The sequence below is a fragment of the Pelophylax lessonae genome (assembly GCF_965119305.1).
Source record: "Pelophylax lessonae genome assembly, chromosome: 7".
Lineage (NCBI taxonomy): Eukaryota > Metazoa > Chordata > Amphibia > Anura > Ranidae > Pelophylax > Pelophylax lessonae.
The window spans coordinates 273,412,027-273,439,789 of NC_138774.1; the positions used below are offsets into that span (position 1 = coordinate 273,412,027).

General features: G+C 44.7%; 1 protein-coding gene across 1 annotated transcript in view; it reads left to right on the top strand.

The window, feature by feature from the left end:
- The first annotated feature begins 20,512 nt into the window (after positions 1-20,512).
- Positions 20,513-27,763, top strand: part of MIGA2 (mitoguardin 2) — a 66,539-nt gene continuing 59,288 nt past the window's right edge. Inside the window, exon 1 of the mRNA XM_082263111.1 lies at positions 20,513-20,682. The gene's annotated coding sequence lies outside the window, so the exon portion shown is untranslated. The remainder of the gene's footprint in view (positions 20,683-27,763) is intronic.

A 27,763-nucleotide genomic window follows, 5' to 3' on the forward strand; every position in this document is an offset into this window, starting at 1 on the left:
GGTGTTTGGCAGCATTTGGAAATGTGGTAAGGCGCTTCGTTTGTAGTGGCTGAGCAGAACTGTGGGCACATGGAGGAGGAAGTGGACCAAAGAGAGAGGAATGACTATGCCTAGGATTCCCGCTACCTGTGCCTTAACCACTTAAGGTTCGCCCCATGCACATTTACTATGGCAGGGCGGCCCTTAAGCTAAAAATCACGTATCTGTATGTGATTTTGTTGAAGGACTCTAGGGGGCGCGCTCCCGCTGTGATTAGACACCAATCAGCAGCTCTGGCAACCGCGAGAGCCGTTGGCCACCCACGATCGTTCAGGAGAATGAAAGAATGGCGGTCTGCCTATGTAAACAAGGCAGACGGCTGTTCTGTCAGACAGTAAGAGAGAAATTGTGTGTTCCTACCTACTAATCAGGAACACAGATCCCTCTCTTCCTGCAGTCAGTCCATTCCCCCTCACACAGTTAGAAAGCACTATCTAAGAGCACACTTAACCCCTTGATTGCCCCTGATGTTAACCCCTTCCCAGCCAGTGTCATTTATACAGTAACAGTGCATATTATTTTGCACTGATCACTGTATTGATGTCACTGGTCCCCAAAAAGTGTCACTTATGTGTCAGATTTGGGCATCGCAATGTCACAGTCCCGCTAAAAATCGCCGATCGCTGCCATTACTAATAAAAACATTAAAAAAAAAAAAAAGTCCATAAATCTATCCCATAATTTGTGAACGGTAACATTTTTTAAGCAAACCAATTAATATACGCTTTTTGGGATTTTTTTTTACCAAAAATATGTAGCAGAATGCAAAGTGGCCTAAACTGATCAAGAAATTGGATTTTTACAATTTTTTATTGGGAATGTTTTATAGCAGAATGTAAAAAATGTTGTTTTTTTTCCAAAATCTTTTTTTATTTATAGAGCAACAAAATAATACTGCAGAGGTGATCACATACAACCAAATGAAAGCTCTATTTGTGGGGAATCTATTTTATTTGGGTACAGCGTCGCACGACCACGCAATTGTTTGTTAAAGTAACACAGTGTCGTATCGCACAAAATGGCCTGGCCATTAAGGGGCTGAAGTGGTTAATAAACTTCCAGAAAACCTGGATCTTGGGCAGTCCCACCATATATGTAATAGCGTACCGCACTGACCACAACCCCGCCAACAGAGATGAGACTGAGGAATATATACCTGCCAGGACAACTGGTACACGCTACCAACGTGTCAAGGTCTTAAAATTATTTTCCTAAATCTTAGTGCCGATTCACATATATGCAATGCAGGAACCCTGCGAATCCACTGCGGGTTCCCGCATTGCATTCAAATCGCAGGCAGTTCAAACTGCCATATCGCTGGGGGTGTCAATACAAAGTTAACGACACCCCCAGATCAGTCCCGGTTCACACTATAGCGATGACAGACATCGCATGTAATTCAGAGCGCACTGCTCTGTGCGATACAGATTGTATAGCTGAATTCGCATTGGATTCGGCCAGAACACACACAGGACCCTTTTTTGGGTCCGCACCAGAATCGGATCGCATGGTGGTTCACACCAATTTGATCCAATTCATTGTTCGAACTGTCAGTTCGCACTGCGATAGCGAACTGATCTGGGGGTGTCAATAATTTTGTATTGACACCCCCAGCGATTCGCAAATGGCAGTGTGAACTGCCTGCAATTTGAATGCGATGTGGGAATCTGCAGTGGATTTGCAGGGTTCCCGCATCGCATATATGTGAACCGACACTAAAGCTGGATACACACTATACAATTTTCTTTAGATTTTTCCTTTAGATTTACCAAAACCATATAATATGAGGTCAGACCTAAACACTGTCAATTTATATGCAATCAGGCAGGCTCTTGCACTACATAGTTGAAGGTAAATCTACAACAAATGTTGTATAGTGTGTATCAGGCTGAGTCTATGGCACTAGAGTGGGTCAGTCTATATATTCGAGCCAGCTGGTCCTCCGAGAACTCACAATACAGACCGCATTACCAATCCTGGATAAAGGCAGATTTAACTATAAAGGACGTTAGGGTCAGCAGTTTATACAATTCTGAGATCATGTGAGGAATGTGTTCATTAATGATCTTTTTTTAACCATAGTCATAGTGAGCCAATAAAATTAAAGGAGAAGAATGGAAAATGTTTTTCATTTGTTAACTGAACAAAATAAATTCTGTTAGTAAGGCAGGGTTCACACAACGCAGCATTTTACTGCTCAGGCTCGTGTTGTGTTCAGCACATTGCATTTTGTTTTTTCTTTTAGGGCTCTTTCACACGGTCAGCCGATCCCCGCTGAGCCGGCGGATGACAGCTCCGTCTCCGCTTGCAGTGCGGAGAGGGAGGTGTCACAGCTCCCGCTGCTCTCTATGGGGGATCGGATGAGAGCGGACCGCCTGTCTGCTCTCATCCGATCCCTGAACGGATGGAAAAATAGGGTTTCCATCCGTCCGGATTTCACGGACAGGATCGGATACGGATGGCAGCGGGTATCAGCGGAGATGTCTCCGCTGACATCCGCTGCCCCATAGAGCTGCATGGAGGATCCGATCAGATCTGCCTAAAAAACTGACAGGCGGATCTGATCCGATCGCCCGTGTGAAAGAGCCCTAATTCTTTTTTTTTTTTTTCAAACATTATTTTAAGTGTCAATTTTAATTTCCTGTAATTCTCTCTATATTGAGTAGACCCTATAATCTGATAAGTAGGCTTATTAATTATGGGGACTGGGTGGAGCTTCAGGGAAGTGGGTGTGGTAAGTAATTGATAGCTGTGCAGCAATGTGTCCCTGGAAATTTTTTTCAAATGTTGGCAACTATGAAGTTGTGGTCAATTTAGAAGTATAGATTATGTGCTGAATTAGATTTATAAGTAGATTCTAGTACAGTGATGGTGAACCTTGGCACCCCAGATTTTTTGGAACTATATTTCCCATGATGCTCAACTACACTGCAGAGTACATGAGCATCATGGGAAATGTAGTTTCAAAACATCTGGAGTGCCAAGGTTCACCATCACTGTTCTTGTTTATTGAAATGTATTCTGTATATCCACTATAACCTCAGACTTATGTACTTGGACTGTATGTATAATTCTTCTTTGCAATCGTTTGGCATGGAAATCAAACACATTTTTTCATAGGAATTTGTTGAGTCAATGATGTAATACCCCGATTAACATTCTTTAGGATTTGCATTAAAAATCTAGCAGTGTACAGCTATCAATAGAACTCAATGCAGATTTAGGTCTTGTTTGAATATTTTAATTTAAAAAATGCCTGTGTTGTCAAATATGGATGGACATGTCTAGCTATCGATTTTCAATGATCCACGCATGTGCACTTCAAGAATGAAGAAAATGTGCCACGCTGCATATGTGTACACTATAACAAGAATGGTATTCATATACAACTGTATCAAATCACCTGTCTGTGACAAAAACATACAAATATGAAGAAAAAGGCTGGTCTATAAATGAAAGAATTATTACTTACCTGATCTGTCACCCAACAATCTTTGTTCTGGTGAAGCGCAATGTAGTCTGAAAATGGCCCCTGCGTGCCAAATCACGTGAAAACAGTTATACTGCAGGCTGTGATGTGAAGCTCTTAGGCCTCAATCACACGGCGTACCTATGCGTTTACCTGTGCGAGGGGCTGCCTTCACCTGCAAAGGATACACATCTGCATACAGGCAGTCCTATTCATGTCTACTGAGATGCAGAGGCTGCACTGACACAGCTGCTGGTCCCAATCTGACTGCTATGTGGGTGCAGAGACAGTAACCCCTTTGAGCCTGTCTTTTTCTGACATTTGTTACAAGTTAAAATCAGTATTTTATGCTAGAAAATTACTTAGAACTACGGATCGACCGATTATCGGCAAGGTCGATATATCGGGGGACGAAATGCACTTTCCCCGATATATCGGAATCGGCCCCGGAAGTTACCGATATTGCCGATATTTTCGTGACATCATTCTGCCTTCTTAGGCCGCCTCCCTCGCCTTGGACAGCCTCGTCTTGAGTCGGGACTAGTCTCTAGTGCAGCCCGGTGCCAGCCAGCCACCCACACCCACAGGCCCTGTACCAGCCAGCCACCCACCACAGGGTGCCAGCCAGCCACCCACCACAGGGTGCCAGCCAGCCAGCCACCCACAGGCACTGTACCAGCCAGCCACCCACAGGCTCTGTACCAGCCAGCCACCCACCCACCACAGGGTGTCAGCAAGCCAGCAACCCACCACAGGGTTCCAGACAGCCAGCCACCCACCACCACAGGGTGCCAGACAGCCAGCCACCCACCACCACAGGGTGCCAGACAGCCAGCCACCCACCACAGGGTGCCAGACAGCTAGCCACCCACCACAGGGTGCCAGACAGCCAGCCACCCACCACAGGGTGCCAGACAGCCAGCCACCCACCACAGGGTGCCAGATATCCAGCCACCCACCATAGGGTGCCAGACAGCTAGCCACCCACCACAGGGTGCCAGAGAGCCAGCCACCCACCACAGCATGGCAGACAGCCAGCCACCCACCCACCACAGGGTGTCAGCCAGCCAGCCACCCACCACAGGGTGCCAGCCAGCCACCCACCACAGGGTGCCAGCTACCCAGTCATCCACCACAGGGTGCCAGCTAGCCAGCCATCCACCACAGGGTGCCAGACAGCCACCCACCCACCACAGGGTGCCAGATAGCCAGCCATCCACCACAGGGTGCCAGACAGCCACCCACCCACCACAGGGTGCCAGATAGCCAGCCACCCACCACAGGGTGCCAGACAGCCAGCCACCCACCACAAAAATTAACATGTTCAGTACCAGATGTGTCAAAAATTGTCTTTTATTTTTCAAAACTTTAAATGTACAAAATATTGGCCCATATTGGCCGATACCAATATGCGATGGCCAAAATATCGGTATTGGTATCTGCAACGATACCCCAAAATGATCTACCTTTTATATTATATATAGAGAATAAAATGACGATTGTTGCAATATTTTTTGTCACACGGTATTTGTGCAGCGGTCTTTCAAATGCAATTTTTTTTGGGAAGAAATACACTTTCATGAATTAAAAGAAAACAAAACAGCAAAGTTAGCCCAATTTTTTTTGTAGATTATGAAAGATGATGTTACATCGAGTTAATAGATACCTAACATGCCATACTTTACAAATGCGCACACTTGAGGAAGGGCCACAAACTTCGGTATTAAAAAATCTCAGAGGAGGTCTTGTGCTAGAGTTATTGGTCTCACTCTGATGATTGTGGTGATACCTCACATGAGTGGTTTGAACACCGTTTTCATATGAGGGGATGACTTGCGTATGCGTTCGCTTCTGCGCGCAAGCACAGAGGGACGAGGCGCTTTAAATTTATTTTTATTTTTCTTCATTATTTTTTTATTTTTTTACACTATTCTTTTTGAAAAAAAAAAATTTTTAATCACTTTTATTGCTGTCACAAAGAATGTAAACATCCCTAGTGACAGGTGCTCTTTATGGAAGGACCTGGGGTCAAAAAGACACTTAAATCTAAAATGAGGCAGATCAGATTCACATTTGATACTTTTGTTGCTTTTGCTGAAGGTGCAACAGTATTAGCAAATCTTTTTTTTTACTTGGGAAATATATAAATTGCCTGACCCAGCCTGATGTATAACAAATAAATGAATCTGTTAGCTTATTCTGTAGTGGCAACCCTAATATGTTATAAATCCAACATATAGTGTAGCGCAATTCTACATATAATCATTAATAAATGAACAATATAGTGCAACCCAACCAAGTCTTAAATATGTGCACAGAACACAATCAGTAAAGAACACTTAAAAGCATTCAAAACGCCAAGTTTGGCTGTTTTGAATGCTTTCATTTTTTTTTTTAATCTGGCACCTTTAAGGCTTTAGTACCCGCAAATGATGTCATGACGTCGCTTCCAGGTTTTTATTTACATCAGGGACCAGATCAGAGCCGAATTCGGCTTTGCTTGGGACTCCAACCAGCCAGCGGGACAGGAGACACGAAAGGCAGCAGGAGTAGGGGTTGCCCCCCCCCGCCGCTCCTTGAAATGACAGCCAATCGCCTTCTTAGCCGCATCGGTTGTCATTACAAAAAAGCCGACTGTCGGCTCTAAACAACAGTACCGGGATGATGCCTCTAGCTGCAGGCATCACCCCGGTACAACCCCTTACAACCTTCTAGCTGCCAGCATCCTAGCGACCAATGACATCATCAGTTGATAAGGAGGATGGCAGTTGCCTGCATAACATCCTTGTTGGACCCTCCCTTTCCCCTCTACACCAGCTTTGGGGTCTTAAAACTGAGGGAGAAGAGAAACATTGGAATACTAGTCAGTGCCAGTTTGCAAAAGTGTATTTGCTTTGGGAGAATAAATCACCTCTAAGGCTGGGTGTCCTACATGTATTGATGTTGCTGCAGAATGTAAAACTATCAGAATAGTTCTTACATTTTACAATGGGGGCGCCTCATGACTGTCCATAAATTTAAAGGGCGCTTTGACTGAAAAAAGACTGAGAAACACACAACCACACATCTATAAAATTGGCACCAGCTGTGTCTTAATAGACATGAATGGGATTGCCTGCATGGAATGCATGGAACACCTATGCATCCTGTATGGGAGAATACAGCCCTTTCCATGGGGTTACTGTGTGAATGAGGCCTTAATGTAAGTGAAACCAACTGACCAGCAATGCTGAGGGAGAAGAGACATTCAACCAATGCCAATATAAATGCCAATGCACCAACCAATAAGGCATTTGCACTCCACAGCCTGCCAACGCTTGTGGGATTTATACCCCAATGACCACCTATGCTGGAAAGGGGGTGCACTGACCACCAACATTGGGAGGCTTCTTTCTCACAAGCAACCAGCTCTGGGGGGGGGGGGGGGGGTCAGGATTTGCACCCTACTGACCACCTTGGGGCTCTCCACTGACACAGGGACATCCTTCCACCAATACACTGACAGCCAACCATTGTTTCCACTCACATCAAGGACAGGGCTGTGTTTGATGCCATTTATACAAGTGCCTGGGACATTTTCCCCCAATGACCAATGACATGATGCATACATTATACAGGATTTGAATAGAAAGAATAGTAGCGCAAAAAGTCACTCTGATATGACTCATAAATTGCATAAAATACAACCATAAATAAAGGGTGTTTGTAAACACTCAAATAAGGGTAAAAAGTCCTTAAAGTCCATAGACCGTCCAGGATAGAGTGATGTTGCTAATGGATCACCTTTTTCAACCACCACCAAGTGTCCCACCGAGGGGTCAGTAGAAGTGGTAACTCACCAGATATAGTGGCTCAGGTGTTCTCACACAAGAGCACAGAAAGCGGGAATCAAAGGGCCCTTTACGGATTCAGGCAAGCCCCGCAGTCGAATATTATTCCTCCGGCTGCGGTTCTCGCCATCATCCTGCTGCAGCCGCAACCAGTCATTTTACCTTACATGTGACCATTATACTGAGTGGAGTCTGTGGAAAGGAGGTCTGATCTAGTATATACAGCGAGGATATATCAAGGCTGTTTGCTGACACCCATCATCAATATCTTTGATTCCCGCTTTCTGTGTTCTTGTGTGAGAACACCTGAGCCACTATATCTGGTGAGTTACCACTTCTACTGACCCCTCGGTGTGACACTTGGTGGTGGTTGAAAAAGGTGATCCATTAGCAACATCACTCTATCCTGGACGGTCTATGGACTTTAAAGGACTTTTTACCCTTATTTGAGTGTTTACAAACACCCTTTATTTATGGTTGTATTTTATGCAATTTATGAGTCATATCAGAGTGACTTTTTGCGCTACTATTCTTTCTATTCATGTTTTTCCAATTTATACGATATTTGGTGATGTAGCAGCAGTTTGTTTTTTAGCAGTTAACCAGCTGACTCCTCCAATAAGCGCAGAGATATCCTGCTTGACATACGTGTGTCCAGATATATATTTTATAATACAGGATTTGTTGTACATTAAATAGACGTGACCTCTGCTATGTATATGCTTTACATTAGTCCTGACTGTTGCACTGTATATGCTATGTTTTTTTCAGTTTAATGATGATTCTGATTGGCTGATAGGGTTTACTGCTCTTTTTATTACTGTCCTTTGTACTACTTTACTGGAAAAGAAGAGAGAGAATAATAATTAGGAAGCTAGTGACATCTAGTGGCAACAATGAGGAATAATTATTTCATTATTGCACTGCATTTTGATAAGGTACTCACACCTAACCAAGCTGTCTTTCAGACTTGGATCAAGGGAAGATATTAGGGTTAAACCCAAGTCAAATAAAATGTAATTAGAGCAGCCAAACTAACAATCTCTTAACAAAACGAATTGCTGCTCCCACCAAGAAAGCGATTTCACCACACTTAAATGCAAATCATATATCTCCAACATATAGTGCAGCGCAATTCTACATGTAATCATGAATAATTAAACAATATAGTGCCACCCAACAAAGTCCTAAATATGAGCACAAAAACATAAACATCTAAAAATCAATCAGGATAGTATATAAGTGTCCATATTCAATCATGTGATCCGCCTTCTTGTTGATTATTATGGTAAAAAATATCCAGGAAATGGTACGTATTCCACCACCATGTAATACAAAAAAATTTGTGTCGTCCAACACCTGTGCACTCCAGCCGCTCACCTTAATGTTATGACCCCTGCATTACCAGTAGGGTAATAACTCGCTGTGGTTCCCTTTAAGGGAAATAGGGATGAGGGTCTGATGTTCCAACTTCAGTATCTCCCATAGCGCAATGTTAGCCTCCAAATTTGTGGTCATATGTATAAAATGGGAACAGAACAAAACACATCTAGTGCTCTCCATTTAAAACATTTAATGTATTAAAGTGGTAGAAAAGCCTTTTTTGGCATTTTTACCTTCAGGTAAGCCTATAATAAGCCTTACCTGTAGGTACAGTGAATATCTCCTAAACCTTTTTTAAGGGGATAGTCACACTGCATGCAGCTGGTGACATCACCGGCACATGCTCTCCGAAGGGAAAGCATACCTGTGGCGTCCCTTCAGAGCTCCCTGCCTCCATGACTCTCACACAAGTGCAGGAGTGAAGTCATCATGGCGTGGCCAATCAGACAGCCTGAGGACGCAGACCAGGAGGGAAGACTGGGTGAAGATGGAAGCACCTATAAGCGGTGACAGCGCAGTACTGGAGGGATTCGTTTTGAGGGAGGTCTCGCATAATGTGCTAGTATGGTATGCATACTAGCACATTGTAAACAAGCAAAAAATTTGGGGGAGCATACCCATGTATTTCTAAACCTGGTGCAGCTATGAACCAAAAGACATGTATATTAAAAAAGAATAGCGCACACATGCAAAAGAAATTACTACCAAATTTGAAGACAATCCATAAATAAAAATGGGGATTTGGTCCCACCATATGGCCATATAGTGCTCTAACCCACCACTACGTCAAAGTACCCCATTATCAGTGGGTCCTACACTAAGGGTTGCCACTACAGAATAAGCAAACAGATTCATTTATTTGTTATACATAAGGCTGGGGTCAGGCAATTTATATATTTCCCAAGTGAAAAAAAGATTTGCTAATAATGTTGCACCTTCAGCAAAAGCAACAAAAGTATCAAATGTGAATCTGATCTGCCTCATTTAGATAAAATCTATTACTTAGTCTTCTGCAAGTGTTTTAGTTTTAGTCGTATTTAGTAGACTAAAACTCCAGTACATTTTAGTCGACTAAAACTCCAGTACATTTTAGTCGACTAAAACTAATTTTGCTCAAATGCTGCTGGACAGTGCTGGAGCCTGGATGGTGGTCTCAGGTCTAAGGGATGGCCTGTAATGCACACAGTGCTGGATGGTGGTCTCAGTCTAAGGGATGGCCTGTAATGCCCTGGATGCCTATGGTGGTCAGGTCAGAGGAAGCCTGAAATGCTGCTGTAGTGCTGGATGGTGGTCTCAGATCTAAGGGATGGCCGGATGCCTGCGGTCATGGTCAGGTCAGAGAGGAGGCCTGTAATGCTGCTGCTTGAAGTCAGTGCACACAGCACAGTGCTGCTCAGAGTGCTGGATGGGGGTCTCAGGTTTAAGGGTGGTCTCTGGTCTGACTCTGAACTGAAGTTGAACAGGATGGGCCGGGCGGGCCTCGGTGGCCTATGCACGCACACACAGTCCTGGATGGCGGATGCCAGTGGTCTGAGGGGACTCAGGGGAGGCAGTAATGGCTGGCCTGGCTGTTGCAACTCACACAGTGGGTGAAATGAAAATTATAGTATGTAGCACTAAACCATAATATTAAAAAGTCTAAAGATAGTCCATATGGAGGAATTTCCAGATATCCCGGTGAGCAAAAGCACAGCAACCAGCACTGAACAACAAGTGAAGGAGATCCGCCACCAAATAGAGTGCCAAAATACGCTTACCAGATCGAAATGATAAACAGGCATTCAAATTATATCATGGCAAACTGCATAACTCTGTCATAGGAACTTCTAAAAAAACTGCCGAACGGCGTGGTTCCGGATCCAACCGACAAGATGGCCGCGTTTGTCCTCTACTGCGCATGCACGTCCAGGCGTCCAATCGGGAGCGGCCCAACGCATTTCGTCATACGCAAATTACGTCTTCAGGGGAGTGACACACGGTGGGTGCTCTGTTCTGCATGTGGTGGTGGGTGCCACTACCTGGTCATCTGCCGTGTGATGAGTCGGGCCTGGCTCTGGCTGCAGTGCTCTGGTGAGGTCAGGTGGTTGGTTTCATAGTTTCGAGTCGACTCTCTTGTAGTTGTCCTCACGTCGGACGTCACGGGGCACGCCATGCCAGACGCCACACAGGCGGAGCTCCGTGAAACCGGAAGTTGGGTAAACGTCCCTGCCTCACATTCTCGTTTAGTTTTCGTTTGTTAACGAAAATGGATTTGATTTTCGTCAAAGTTGTCATTTGACGAAAATGTGTTCTACTTTGCATCTCGTTTTTGTCAGTTGAAAAATGCCGGTGACGAAAATCGGTGACGAAAACATTTTCGTTGACGAAATTAACACTGATCCCCACTTTATCAAAAAGTGTGAAAAAAAATACTGTGTTCTGTAAACAAACTTATTTATTGGAATATTATTAAAAAAAAATACAAAATGTTTATGAGTTTGCATTTAGGATTTTTGCCAGTAAATTTACCTGTAATCACTATGAGGTATTAAAAACAGTAAACATTTTTCATACTTAGCTTAATTCTATTTCCTGAAGAGCTTCATGGCAGCATACACATGGGTCTCCTAGCTTTCTACACCCACCAGACCGTCTATCCATAAGTTTGTACCCCTCCCCAGTCACAGTGTTACATAACCTGCCTACTCTAATGAGGTGGGGATACTATGTTGCCATAGAGCTCATCAGGACAGGAAAATTACAGTAAGCATGAAAACAATTTTCCAGTTTTCCCTGATGACTCCATAGCAATATACATGTGGGAAATATCGACACAGGATGGGATTGCTGAAAATGTTAATTGACAGATGTGGCAGAAGAAAGTAATCCCTGACAAAAACAAAAGTTTTAATAGAGGCTTGGTCAACACAATATTAGGTCACAAAGGTATGGAAGCAAAGACCAAGAAGTCGCCCTACAAATAATTTCTGGAGACAAATGATGCTGCTGCCCAGAGAGCTGTCATGTCACAAATGGAAATGGAAATCACAAATGGAATGAGCTGTAACCCCATCCATCACTGCCACACCTTTAAAGCTGTAGGCCATTGAAATTGTCTTGACCAGTCAAAAGGTGATTACCCAACTGGAACTTTTCCCCAACACGAATAGATGGTCAGACGCTCTGAAGAAAGTGATTGCCTCTAGGTATGCCCTGAAGGATTTGTCTATGTCTAAACTGCTTACTTGATGCAGATCTGATTAGACAAGGGTAGGGGCGACCATGTCCTGCTTTAAGTGAAAGTCCGAGGTCACCTTGGGTATAAATGCTAACGCTGGAATTAGAACCACACTGTCAACAAAGAAGGTGGTGAAGGGTTCTTTGGCCCCTAACACAGCTAACTCTGATACCCTTCTTGCCAAAGTAACTGCAGCTAAAAAGGCAGTTTTCAGTTAAAAATGTCACACTAGGTACTAGTGACTAGTGGAAGATCTCCCTTTGGGAAGAGAAGCTACCTTGGCAGTTTATTCTCATTACTGCTTTGAAGAATTGAACAACCAATACATTCAATGACCATCGGGTTCCTTAGATAGCTGAAACATGTCTATTTAAAGTGCTAAGACTGAGACCCATCTCAAGGCCTTTTTGGAAGGTACTCTAGCACGTTGTACACTTGAGGTATCTATTGATGAAACACGTTGAGCAGCCACAAACAGTTGAAATTGCTGCTACACTTTGTTAAAAGTCTTCTTAAAACAGTTATTTTCCTAGATTTTAGAAGTTTGTCCATCATCTTCACAAAGCAGCCTAAGCCAAGCAACCTTTGCCTTTCAATATTCAGGCCTTTAGGTGGAGTTTCTCTGGAACAGGATGACAAATGGGACCTTAGTTCAGGAGATTCCGAGGGGTTGGGAAGACTAGAGGACTCTTGCCACTCCGCTGTAGTAGAAGCGGATACCATGACCGCCCAAGCCAATCAGGAAATAAAGCTAGAACCAGCACCTCCTCCTCCAGTAGTTTTTTCAGGAAATTGAGGATCATGGGAATCAGGGGAAAAGCGTACACCAAATGGAAGTGCCGTTCCATTTTCAGTGCATCTGACTCCAACGTCTGTGGGCATGAGAATCTAGAACAGAACTTTGTCAGCTTTGCCTTTGCTGGGGATACAGAGAGACCTATCTTCAGAAAGAAGGCCCAGCTTATCACCCTTTCAAATATTTTGGGCAGAAGAGACCACTCACTGTCCATAAACACCCTAGACAAGTGATCTGCTTGCCCATTGTTCAAGTCTGACAGAAGATCACACTTTCTATCTACATACAATCCAGCTTCACATAGATGGCCTGCATAAGGACGCTTCTGGGCCTACCCTAATGCCATATTGCAAGGCAAATCCCTGTGGGGATCATAGCTTATGGAAGTTTAAGCAAAAAGGAGGCAGGCAACAGAGAGATAGTCTCTAATTAGATAAGTTATGAGAGAGGCTTTTAAGGAGCTCTCCACACCAGCACCCTCAGAGAGGCCTCCTGCAATTGAGCCAGCAACCTTGCAGGTGGCTATAATACCAGTTTAACCAGTGAAAGAAGAAAAAGATTGGTCAGTCAGTTTGTCCGGGGGGAGTCTGAGGAAGAAGTTATGGGCAGCTTTGCTTTTAGCTACATGCGACCTTATGTCATAGCTGTAAGACAGACCTCCAGTGTAAAAAAAAAACAGTTGAAACTTCATCCAGAAGTAGGTTTTAAAAGCACCTCAAGTAGGAGGTTATTCCATTCTTAGACAATTTGAAAGATCTGGTGAGGAAAGAGTGGAGCAAGGTGGAAGCAAGGTGGAAGCAATCCTTCACAATAGTCTCTGCATTTTTTACCCTCTCAAAGAGTCTGTAGTGAAGCTTGGTTCTGTTCCACTGGTCAACGTCTTGCTTATTTAACTTGTTAGACATGATGGTGCAGTGTGTCACTCAGAGATATGCTGGATAAAAACACTGACATGGATTTAACCACTTAAGCCCCGGAAGATTTTACCCCCTTCCTGACCAGGGGGTTTTTTGCGATTTTTTACTGCGTGACTTTAACGGACAATTGCGCGGTCGTGCGACACTGTACCTAAACGAATTTCACGTCCTTTTTTTCCCACAAACAGAGCTTTCTTTTGGTGGTATTTGATCACCTGTGCGATTTTTTGATCACGCGCTATAAACAAAAAAAAGCGTAATTTTTGCAAAAATAACAATATTTTTCCCTTTTTTTTATATGAAATTCCCCCCCCCCAAAAAAATGTAAAAATCAAAATTTTAACATTTTCGGCCAATTTGTTTTACGCTACCTATGTTTGGTAAAAAAAAAATCGCAAAAAGCGTATTTTGATTGGTTTGCGCAAAAGTTATCGCGTTTACTAACAAAGGGAAAGATTTTTGTCATTTTTGGTGTTTTTTTTTTAACGAGTAATGGCGGCGATCTGCGACATTGCGGCGGACAGATCGGACCCTTGACTGACATTTTTGAGGGTACCAGTGACATTACTGCAGTAATCAGTGCTATATATATGCACTGTTACTGCAAAAATGACACTGGCAGGGAAGGGGTTAACAGTATTGGACAGGGAGGGTTTAAGTGTGTCCTAGGGGCGTGCTTCTAACTGTAGTGGGACGTGGCTACTGGTGTAAAAACAAAGATCAACGGTTCTACATAGTAGAACCGTCTGATCTTCATTTTTACACAGGGAGAACTGACAGGCGGCTTGTTTACATAAGCCGCTCTGTCTTTCTCCCGCTGTACCTGCGATCGTAGTGTGACCGGCGGACATCGGGTACGCCAATCACACTCCCGCACTCCTCCGTGAACGAGCCGAGGCGCTCGCCCGCTATTGGCTCTAGAAGGAGTGACAGGCGAGCGACGTAGACCTACGTCACTCTGCCTGGCCGGGGCTGATTGCCGCAGTAAATATACTGTGAGCAGTCGGCAAGCGCTTAAAGAAGATCCAGCCATTCAGCAATAGCTCTGACAGCAGTGGTGAAGTCCCGCAATATATGGGTGGGGAGTGTTGAAGACATTATGCGAGTTGACCAAAACAAGGAGAACATAACATCAACTCTGAGGGGAATTGAAGCTCTCCATTGACTACATCAGCCTCTGTCCTCTGTCAGTCCTCTGTTAGATCCATGTTACACGCAGTGACGGTGCAGAGGGTTCTGTGTCTTAGCCCCTGGGGGGCTAAACCTTCACCCAAGCAAGTATGGTGCAGAATACCATATGAAGGTCAGTCAATTTTTGGTGATAAACGAAACAAAGCTATTTTAAAGGCGACCGACCGGAATTTAGGGCATACAGTATACCCTAGGACTGGCAGCTTCTCCAGCAGTGAAGATTCCAGTCTTGGCAGATACCTCCAGAACACTCGAGAGAAGTGAAAGCATACAGACCAGGCAAAGTATTCTGAAAATTCTGGTGTGGATTGCAGTTGCAGTTTCCTATCTCCATGAGAGCAAAGAGGAATACAACACAGGAAAAGAGAACAGCGTCATGTGAATGAGTCTATCCAGCCCTGTACAGTAAGAACTTGATTATTACTCTCCTGAAGACAGTACGTCAGGGCCACAGCTGATTTGAGCTGACCAGTTCTAAAAGAATCCTTATCTGCCTATATATTCCACAACAATGGGTCAAAAAGAAGCCTGTCCCAGTACATATGCAACAATTTATCTTCCAAAAGAATAGCTATTGGTACTCAAAGATGCAGGAATCCCTCTTAGCTCATGCTCTCTTTGTGACACAGTGCCTCAAAACCAATGGAACATTCTATGCTACAATCACTATGATCAAAAAGGCTCAATGGCATGTTCAATCCTTTTAACAGGGGTCTCTCCAATAGTGGTCCAGCAGATCCTTGAAACATCATAGGTTACTCACCCCATGAAAGCCAGCATGTGGTGGTGGTCCCACAAAGTGACTGAATTTGGCACAGTCCAATTGGAGCCAAATGTGTATGTATTGGACTAGAGTACACCTTGGCTGATACATCCTTGGACAACAGTGAGGGGCCCTTGCTACCTTAAATGTTCAGCATGCCAGTAGAGAACTGGGTACAGCTTATTTGTATCTCCCCAGAATGTCAGGGTGTCAAAGTTCATCCCAAGATTTTACAGTACTCAGGTAGTGGTGATCAGTAGTAGTGGTCAACACCTCAATTGCACCTTTGGCATCTCACAAACCACCGTTGCTCCTGTTCCCAAGGATCATTGGCTTTGAACAGGCTAGTTTGGAGTCATTGAGTGATCGCAGGTCTAACATTCTGGCTCAGGGCTTGTTCACACCACAACTTCCATGTTCTGGTCATCACCAAACACACTCCTGGTTTAACACAGCAAAGATTTGGCTGTACTTGCTTCTGTTGTATGTGACTAAAGTTTCTGCTGCTTCTAAAAAATATGAAAATTGTTGTGGCCCATCCAGTTTGTATTAGCTATTTTCCCACCCAGTCTGTGGCAGTTATTTCCAATGTATGACGCCATAGAGATGTAAAGGGTCGCACACACAGGAAAAAAATGTAAATTGGTCAGTGGGCAGGGAGAACAAGAAAGAAGAAACCCAGGCCAACAGATAATATACAGGCAGTGTATGGGCAAGGGCAAATACATACAACTATAATACTGAAAACCATATTAAAGGTTATTATGGAACATACATGGCACAATAAAAATACAAATTAGAAAGATTAATACATTTAGCCAATACCCAAAGTTTTTCTCAAAAAATATTGATCAGAAAAAAATTCTCCCAGAGGACTTAGGATCACTAAAACTTGCTCCTTTTTGGACCCTACCCACTTGAGAGAATGGTAGAATATGGCTGAATTCTGTAACTCCAAGTGGTTAGAGGTCCTCATTCTGCAGCGACACATTAAATTTGACTCTCTAGTACATAGTATTTCGATTTTAGTCCAAGAAGTCTTGATTTTCAGTCACATTCGGATCCCTATGCCTTGGTTGGATACATTAAAAAGGAAAAAAAGAGAAAAGAGGACCTCTTAATTCAATCCAAATTAGGCAAATTTAAACATGATCTAGAGGATTATCGTAGTAATAAAATCTTTTCTTGGAAACGCAATAACTCTATACCTCCATTAATGTCTCTTTGATCCCATCAAATTAATTGCCTGATGACCTCATCCAGATCTATAGGCCCTCCACTTGGCCATACCAAATCTCAAACATCATCTTCCAGGTCAGGTCATAAACAAGCTTATGGCTCTACCATTATACGACAATCCACATACAACTGTATTCAGAAACCTAAATATAGCTATAAAAACTATAAAACATAATAGCAACAATGAATAAAGTTCTAGGGTGGATCTACCCAAAATAGTACGCTACGACAAACCCAAAGAATAAACATCTCAGCTCCACCATTACAGAGGAGCCATCTGTGTCAGTAGCATCTAATACCACATCGCCACCTGCTCCCCGTGTTCCTCTTAATCCACCCTTTTTTGCAAATAATGCTGCGTCTACTAGTGTCACTGGAGACCATCACGGGTCTCTTGGACCAATTATTGACACTATTTTTGCCATCACTATTGGAGACATTGACAGTAGTCACCTACTGTCCTACCTCCTCCTTCACGTCTTTTTTAGAGATAGAGATCAGCCCCGCCTCCCAAAACACAGACTAAAAAGAAAATACACAGACGAGCATGTGGGGGAAGTAGTAGAAAATCCAAGAACAAATGTCAAACAGCGAAAACTATAAAGCTGTTTAATCTATCTTCATATAGCTTGACCCCTGAAGACATCTCTTTATTGAGCAGAGGCCTTAGTTTTGCCCCCACCACGTTGCCCAATTCCTTCCTTTTGATTATAGATCTTCATAAATTCATCAGAAACCTTACACTTAAACGTTTTTATAACATAAAGTCCCATCAGAATAAACCCATTCCTTCTAGCTGTGATACGACGTCCATAGTTTCTGATCTATCCAATTCACCTGGTGGCACCCCTCCTGATAGCCCTTTTAGCACATATACGATTCTTGTGCAGAGGGAGATCTTGATTTGGACGCTTATCTTTTTCACAACATTTTCCTACTTCACCATCCATCACTCTTTACGCCCTAAATCTATCTTTTACCCTACCCGCTCAAAAGGCCCGTATCTTAAGGCATTTTATAGAACTGTGTTTTATGACTTTAAGAAATTATGCTAAGATTCAGCTAAACAAGGAAAATATCTACACCACTGTGACGGTACTCACCGTCACTGGGAGTGAAAGACAGATACTTAATGGTTTGAATTGCTTCAAATTGGGTCTGTGTTTACACTTATGCTAATGTGTATTGAACTTCAATGTCAGAGACAGGCTCTCTCCCTATTGTTTGTGTATTGTATTTCAGGAGCTTGAGGACAGCCGTCTGCTAGTTAATTTGTTCAGGTTGATTGAATCATTGTCCTCTGTTAGTTGCTGAGTGGAAATAGTATACTGTTTGTGTTGGTTGTTCTTTAGATATGTTAATTCTATTTCTGTATACAATTTCATCTGCTTATGATAATGTAATCAGGCAACCCCTGACCTGATGGGGTAATTTGATCAGGAGGGGGATGCGCTCATGTGTGTATACATTGAGTGTGAAACTTTTCAGTAAAGGAGAAGATTCCAGTACAAGCTAGGTTGTCGGCTAGCTTTGTATGGGGGTGGCTGAAAATCTGATATCTATGTTCACGACTGGGAGGAAGCCATACATTGATGGAAGTCCACAAGTACAGTGTAGGTTGCTGTTCCATTACAACCACAATTTAAATATCTGTGAATCAATAGCCCTGAAACGGTTTACTGACAACCTAGATCTAGATCTGATTACAAAGAACACGCTGACAATGGGGGAGGCATTGTCCTCCAAGATAAAACTGACTACATCTTTGAAGCCACTCGTCTACTGTCTGATAGTCATACCTATACCAAACTCCCACAGGATCCATTGCCCAAATTTAAAGTAGAGGCCGATAAATTGATTCAGACAGCTTTACAAAACAAAATGATTAACAAGGAAGAAGCTTCCTTTTTGTGGAAAGACTACTATAACACCCCCTATTTTTACCATCTACCTAAAGTTCATAAAGATCTTTTACACCCTCCTGGCGGACCTATTGTCGCAACTATGAATAGTGTCACGAGTGGCTTCTCGCAATATATTGACGTCTTCCTACAACCACTTGCTCAGAACCTCCAATCATACAAACGAGACTCCACCCATCTGCTTGAGATGTTAACTCCTAATCCGTGGGAGGATAGTTACCTCTGGCTATCTCTAGACATTAGTTTGTTGTATACATCGATACCCCATGATATTGGTTTGCAAGCCACACATTTCCTTCTACAAGATTTCTTACTCCATCCTGACCAAGTGGCGTTCATCCTAGATGCTACCCAGTTCTGCCTCTCCTTGAGATGATCGCAGGTGGCCTGCAGACATCTGATCCGCCAGACCCGTTGATAGCCAATCACTGCATGGTGGCGCAATTGCGCCCATCTGGCTTTTGAACAGTGCTTTAAGTGGGCCGGTATGCACTTCAAAATATGGCTCTTGAGCATACCGCCACCTCTCCGTGCGCCGTAGCATACCAGTACGCTCATTTTGGACATCTGCGCCCTCAATTGCCCCCCCCCCCCAAGGATATTTCCCACTCCAGAGCCAGACCAGTCACCACCAGTGAGTCCCCCTGCTCCGGAGTCCCAGCCCAGGCCAGGGGGGGTGCTCTGTGGGGACCCTGATGTGGGGTGGGGGGGCGAAACAAAAATTTACAGGCTATAATAGAGTATCAGCACCTCTTTTGGGCCACTTAAAGCACTGCTTTTGAACGAAATGATGTACAGGTACATTGTTTCGTGCAATAGCGCCACTTGGCCGCAGTATATACACGGCGGCCAGTCGGCAAGCGGTTAGGATTAGGGATCGATCGATTATCGGCACCACCGATATTATCAGGGGCCGATATGCACTTTACCCGATATATATCGGAATCGGCCGAAATTTCGGGAAAGTGCTTGTACCGGAGTAATGCCCGTGAATAGAGGCATCAACCTGGTAACGGCGTCCATGGCCGACGGTCAGCTATCTTGTAATGACAACCGATGCGGTTGAGAAGCCGCTCGGCTGTCATTACAAGGAGCGGGAGGGGACGTACCCCCCCCCCCTCCCTCTGACTTCTGTGGCTCGCCCGGGTCTCCCGTCCCACCTGGAGACCCGGGCATCCTACTTGCATGGCCGCCGAAGACCCGATCAAAGCCGTATTCGGCTCTGATCGGGTTCTCCATGTAAAAAACCCGGAAGTGATCTCATGACATCACTTCTGGGTACTCGGCGCCAAATAAAAAAAACTGACAGAATTCAAAACAGCCAAAATTGGCGTTTTGAATGCTTTTCAGTGCCGAGGAGGAGTTTGGGGTCCTCCCAGATCCCTCCACAAGGAGTACCTGTGAAAAAAAAAAATAACATTTTTTTACATGTCCGAAAATATCGGCCTATACCGATATCCGATGACCAAAATATCGGTATTAAAAAAAACTATATCGGTGAATCACTAGTTAGGATCACTGTAAGTGGAATATAAGTAAAGGCACACACATGAAACTATGACCCCATTCTATAATCATTAACAGAAACAGTGAAACGCCTCCATGCCTCAGAACTGGATATCATTCACAGCTCCACCACAGACCTCAGCAACCATCGATCTTCTCACATGCTGTCTCTTTAAACATACCACGCCTCCCCGGTCCACTCACATCCTATCCGCCAATCAGGGAGCCCACCGACCAGGAAGCGTCAATGCAACCGCACACGTGAGGCCGAATCGGATGCGCGGATTGGCTGTTGCGATAGTGGAATGTGAAACCCTCGCTAGCTATTGGTGGAGACCGGTGTCGTTCAGGTCTCAGTGTTCGGCTGCGCTAGGTTGGAGGAGACGCTGCCCTTCTGGAGGGGAGAAGCGGTGAGTGCGGAGCGGGGGATGCTTTAGGGACGGGAAGGTGGACTGTCAGGGTTATCCTCGGGATGTGGAGCAGCGTGACTCCCAGTCCTGAGAATCAGGAATCCTCATCCATGTTGTCTCCAGTGGTATGCATGCTGAGTACATTTCCTGTGCACATTGTGTTCCCATACACACACATCTACATATATGGGAATAATAGTCTGTGAGCAACGCTACATTGTATCTTCTGCTTTCTTTATGTACTGAAAGCAATAATAGAGCCAAACACAAACATTTATTATATTGAAGATTACCAATTCCTAGATGTCATGGCTGCATTACTTTTCTTTTTTCCATCTTTTATCTCCATCTGGTGATCCAGCTAGCCAGTCTGTTGTTTCTCAGTTCGCATATATGCGATGACAGACATTGCATGTGATTCGAAGCACACTGCTCTGCAAATCACATGCGATGTCTGTGCATTGCGAATTCAGCCATACAGATTGTACGGCTGAATTTGCATCGCATTCGAGCACAAGTCCCACAGGACCCTTTTTTTGTTCCGCACCAGAATCTGATCGCATTGGGGGTTCACACCTATGCGATCAGATTCATGTCTGAACTGACAGTTCACACTGCGATATGCGAACTAATCTGGGGACATCGTTAACTTTGTATTGACACTCCCAGCGATTCACATATGGCAGTGTGACCTGCCTGCGAATTCAGGTGCAATGCGGGAACCCGCAGTAGATTTGCAGGATTCCCACATTGCATTGCACTTTCCATCTAATATCTCCATCTGGTGATCCAGCCAGTCTGTTGTTTCTCACAGCAGAAGCTCTCCAGCAGAATGTATGAGTTATACAGAGATGGGACAAACCATTTACCACTAACCAGGGTGCTTTCAATGATCAGCTTTTATATATCCATGTAAAACCTTTATCCCATAAGGAAAGCAAACTGCTGGAGTTGGGCTTCAGTTTGCTAGTGTATTTAAATCTGCTAGTACATTCAACACAACCCCCCTCCCTCCCTACTGGCAATGCTGCTGTGCCTCTTGTGCTCCTTCATCCAAAGTGGGGGGGGCACTCTAATACGGGAGGTGTGTTACTGGCCAGATTATCAGGGGGGGGGGAAGCCACAGAAAAGAAAATCGAATGCAGCCACCACACCTAATGCTTGGTAAGCTGCAATATATTATGTTTTTGGTTTAGTGTTTACCCCCCCACTTCAGCCCCGGAAGGTTTACTCCCCCCTTGCTTCAGCCCCGGAAGGTTTACCCTCCCCTCGCTTCAGCCCCGGAAGGTTTACCCTGCCCTCGCTTCAGCCCCGGAAGGTTTACCCTGCCCTCGCTTCAGCCCCGGAAGGTTTACCCCCCCTCTCTTCAGCCCCGGAAGGTTTACCCTCCCCTCTCTTCAGCCCCGGAAGGTTTACCCTCCCCTCTCTTCAGCCCCGGAAGGTTTACCCTCCCCTCGCTTCAGCCCCGGAAGGTTTACCCTCCCCTCGCTTCAGCCCCGGAAGGTTTACCCTCCCCTCGCTTCAGCCCCGGAAGGTTTACCCTCCCCTCGCTTCAGCCCCGGAAGGCTTACCCTCCCCTCGCTTCAGCCCCGGAAGGCTTACCCTGCCCTCGCTTCAGCCCCGGAAGGTTTACCCTGCCCTCGCTTCAGCCCCGGAAGGTTTACCCTGCCCTCGCTTCAGCCCCGGAAGGTTTACCCTGCCCTCGCTTCAGCCCCGGAAGGTTTACCCTGCCCTCGCTTCAGCCCCGGAAGGTTTACCCTGCCCTCGCTTCAGCCCCGGAAGGTTTACCCTGCCCTCGCTTCAGCCCCGGAAGGTTTACCCTGCCCTCGCTTCAGCCCCGGAAGGTTTACCCTGCCCTCGCTTCAGCCCCGGAAGGTTTACCCTGCCCTCGCTTCAGCCCCGGAAGGTTTACCCTGCCCTCGCTTCAGCCCCGGAAGGTTTACCCTGCCCTCGCTTCAGCCCCGGAAGGTTTACCCTGCCCTCGCTTCAGCCCCGGAAGGTTTACCCTGCCCTCGCTTCAGCCCCGGAAGGTTTACCCTGCCCTCGCTTCAGCCCCGGAAGGTTTACCCTCCCCTCGCTTCAGCCCCGGAAGGTTTACCCCCCTTTTGCTTCAGCCCCGGAAGGTTTACCCCCCTCTCTTCAGCCCCGGAAGGTTTACCCCCCCCCCTTGTGCTTCAGCCCCGGAAGGTTTACCCCCCCCCTTGTGCTTCAGCCCCGGAAGGTTTACCCCCCCCCCTTTTGCTTCAGCCCGGAAGGTTTACCCTCCCCTCGCTTCAGCCCCGGAAGGTTTACCCCCCCTCTTCCTAGGGAATGTCATTAGTACAGTTACAATGCATATTATTCAGTACTGATCACTGTATTAGTGTCTCTGATCTCCAAAAAGTGTCAGTAAAGCCCCGTACACACGTACCGATCGTCGGCATACAAATGTTCCTCTTTTCTCCCCGGGATGTCGGTGTCTGTTGAAAAGTGCAAAGACCGCACAAGGACAGCACAAGAATTTTGTCTGCAGACTTCAGCTGACTGCAGAAGTGATGTCATGTAATGGTTAACTTTCCCTGTGTTTTTAATTTTCTGAGCATGCCCAGTCTTGCAAATCTGCGGTCTGTCGGCCGAATTCTGTACTGACAGGCGAACAATCGTCCGTTCTGGTGTTCGCAGACAAAAATTTTCATGTTTGCAAGAAAGACTTTTGTCCGCGGATTGTGCGCAGACATCTGTCGGAGGCACCATACTAACACGCGTACAATCGGCAGATCCTTCGTCCACCGACGTTTGTATGCCGACGTCGGTACGTGTGTACGGGCCTTTAGTGTCCGAATATCCAACACAATATCGCAGTCCTGCTGTAAGTCGCTGATTGCTGCTTTTACTGGTATAAAAACTCAAATAAATAAAAATATCCAATAGTTTGTAGATGCTATAACTTTTGCACAAACCAATTATTATATGCTTATTGGGATGTATGTTTACCAAAAATATGTAGCAGAATACATGTTGGCTGAAAGTTATGAAGAAATTTAATTTTTTTATTTATTTTTTTTATTGCATATGTTTTTTTTTTTTTTCAAAACTGTCAGTCCCGGTTCACACGCATACGATACGGGAACCCTGCAAATCCACTGTGGGTTCCCGCATCACATTCAACACACAGGCAGTTCACACTGCCATATGCGAATCGCTGGGGGTGTCAATACAAAGCTAACGACACCTCCAGATCAGTTCGCATATCGCAGTGCCAACTGTCAGTTCGGACATGAATCGGAATGCATAGGTGTGAACACCCATGTGATCCGATTCTGGTGCGTACCCAAAAAAGGGTCCTGTGTGAGTTGTGCCCGAATGTGATGCAAATTCAGCCATGTATGGCTGAATTTGCATGGCACAGACATCGCATGTGATTTGCAGAGCAGTGCACTCCGAATCACATGTGATGTCTGTCGTCACATATATGTGAAACGGCACTCAGTCTTTTTTTGTTTATAGCACAAAAAATAACCGCAGAGGTGATGAAATGCCACCAAAAGAAAGCTCTATTTGTAGGATAAAAGGACATCAATTATATTTGGGTACGGCGTCGCACGATTGTGCAATTGTCAGTTAAAATAACGTATGTGCCTTATCGCAAAAAAATGACCTGGTCATGAAGGGGGGGGGTAAATCTTCCGTAAGCCAAGTGGTTAAAGTATCATTGGGTGATACTGCCGTGAAGGTCCTTGTCACCCTATAACAGGTAGTGTCTGGACAATGCTTTCCTCATTGTTCTCCTGTGTTGTCACTCTGGCAATTGTTTCCGGTACACAGGGGAAACTAAAGCCCGGTACACATGTAGCAACAGTCAGCTGGATCATCAGGAATCAGACAACATTCTGTCCCATGTGTACCGCTGTCTGTTCAACAGAAGCCGGTTTTGCTGGAAAACCAGCATTCAATCAGCACTTATCAGTGTTTTCTAGCCTGGGGGGGGAAGCAAATGTGACAGTTAGCATTCCCGGAATGCCAGGAATATAACTGTTTTTTCAAATTGTTAAATCGATGGGTTTAGTTCCACTTTAACTGTCACTCAACCAGCATTTACAAAATATGCTGGTGGCATCCCGTAGTATTTAAAGTGTCACTAAATCCACATCATAAAAATAAAAAAACGGTGTATTACAATGCTGTTCACACTCACTCAGTCACTATGTCATTCATTTTCTGTATTCTGCACAAAACCTGGTTGATCCTGCTGTTCTCTATCTCCTCCCTTCTCTCCATGTCCCCAATACTTAATGCGGAGTTCCGCCTTCCCCTCCGCCCCCTCCAAAAATTAAGTCAGCAGTTACACGCACTGTACACATACTGTAGCTGCTGACTTTTAATATTAGGACACTTACCTGTCCTGGAGTCCAGCGACGTCGGCACCGCAGCCGATGTTTCCATTGGCTGTCGGGTGCTATCGCCGCCATTGCCGGTAAGGGATCCCGGCAGTGAAGCCTTGCGGCTTCACGGGCGGGTCCCTACTGCTTATTATGCAAAGCGCGCTGTGCATTCATATTGGCTTGTCGGCGGGGAAACGAGGAGGGGGCCAAACTTCCGTGGGACGGCACCGCTGTCAAAAACAGGCCCCCCCCCCTCCCCCCTGAAAGGTGCCAAATGTGGCACTGGAGAGGGGGAGGAAGCAAAAGAGCGGAAGTTACACTTTTGGGTGGAACTCCGCTTTAAACATAAATAGTAAGGCGCTAATACATGGAAATCGACTGATAAATGGGAATTACATAGATGTAAATGGTCCATAGAAATATCCATGTGAAAAAGGAGATACGTGTCCCCAATACTGCTAGGGATTTTGCAGAGCAGTGTTGTCAGTTCTGCTCATTTTTCACTGAATTTCTATGCTGAGAATTTTCTCCTTATCACATGTGACTATAGAGTCACACAGGTGGGCATATACACAGTGATAAATGACAGCCTCCTCCCATGCCCACTAACCAGCTAAACACAATAGGGGTGGGATATTACATGTAGATTAATGGAGGCTTCACCTTCCTCTAAGGCCCTGTTCACACCTGAGCGTTTTTCAGCTCGTAAAACGCTCATCTCTAAAGTCTCAAAAAGCCCAACAAGCAAAATCCCATTCACTTCAATGGCCCCTCTTCACATATGAGCGTTTTGTCGCCTGAAGCTCAAAAAAGTAAATGCGCTTCTTTTTTGGCAGATTACAAGCATTTTTGTTAGATGCCAAACGCCCCAAAAAAACACCTGAAAACGATATACTCAGGTGTGAATGGAACCTTACTCCAAGACACAGGCTGGAGGAGCATGACGCAGCCTGTGACTGGCAGAAATCCTCCCACACCATGTTATTGCCAAAAAATAATAAAGATTTGATTTCAAATATATGTTTGTATGCCAATTTAACTACCTCAGTACTGGACACTTTTACCCCCCCCCCCCTTCCTGCCCAGGCCAATTTTCAGCTTTCAGCACAGTTGCATTTTGAAAGACAATTGCGTGGTTATGCAAAACTATACTTGTATGAAATTTTTATCAGTTTTTTGAGACGGATACAGTTTTCTTTTGGTGGTATTTAATCACCGCTGGGTTTTTAATTTTTTTTGCTAAACAAAGGAAAAAAGACAGAAAATTGTGGAAAAAAAAACAACCTTTTTCTTCGTTTCTTCGGCACTGATGGGGCTGCACTGATAATCAGTAAATGGATTGAAAAGCGCTCCGTGAGATGTTCAGAGCTTGGGATATTTTTTATAACCTAGCCCTGCTTTAAACTTCTCCACAACTTTATCCCTAACCTGTCTGGTGTGTTCCTTGGCCTTCATGATGCTGTTTGTTCACTAAGGTTCTCTAACAAACCTCTGAGGGCTTCACAAAACAGATGTATTTATACTCAGGTTAAATTACACAAAGGTGGACTCTATTTACTAATTAGGTGACTTCTGAAGGCAATGGGTTCCACTTGAGTTTAGTTAGGGGTATCAGAGTAAAGGGGGTTAAATACAAATGCACGCCACACTTTTTAGATATTTATTTAAAAAAAAGTTTGATAACCATTTTTTATTTTCCTTCCACTTCACAATTTATGTGCCACTTTGTGTTGGTCTATCCCATAAAATCCCAATTAAATACATTTAAATTTCTGGTTATAACATGACAAAATGTGGAAATTTTCAAGGGGTGTGAATACTTTTTCAAGGCTCTGTACAGTGCACTTGGGACCAAACTTTCAGCACAAAAATGTGCTGTATGGATTCATTGGAGCACATTGACTACCTATTCAAATTAATTCATATATTTTTAAATCACAAACAAAATGTAAAATCCTGCTGGTGTCATGTTTTATGGATCCTACACTTGTGTTATCTATCAAGCACAAGACTCCTGTGTTCTTCATTAATGTATTTCCCCCCTATTAGTATACACTGAAAATGTAACTGCCATCGCCTTCCAGCTTTCAATGTATTTTTCGGAATATTGGACATTTAAACCCTTTTTAAGCTTTAACTTGTTACTGTAAGATCAAAAGTTATTTTAAGTATCTTTAAATTTGCAGCTTTAATTAACTTCTTCCCGCCGGCGCTATAGCCATCCATGTATGTCCTCCCGCGCATGAGCTGCCAGCTCGCTCTGTGATCAGCGAGTTCATGAGACTAAGCTGATCACAGATAGGTCCCGACCCCTTACCACGTGATCAGCTGTCAGCCAATGACAGCTGATCACGTAATGTAAACAGCAATCGAGGATCAGCTTTTTTTTTCTCCTCACTCTGTCAGCGTGAGGAGAAAAAAAAGCTGATCGCCGGCTGCTGTCAGAGGGACATTTCCCGAAAGAGGAAGAGCAACTGTGCCCACCAGGGCCACCTACCAGTGCAGATCAGTGCCACCTACCAGTGCCTATCATTGCCCATCAGTGCCATCCATAAGTGCCACCTATTAGTGCCTATCATTGCCCATGAGTACCACCTATCAGTACTCCATCACCAGTGCTGCCTATCAGTGCCATCCATAAGTGCCCACCAGTGCCGCCTTATCAGTGCAGCCTATCAGGGATTATCAGTGCCGCCTCATCAACAAACCTCAATGAAGGA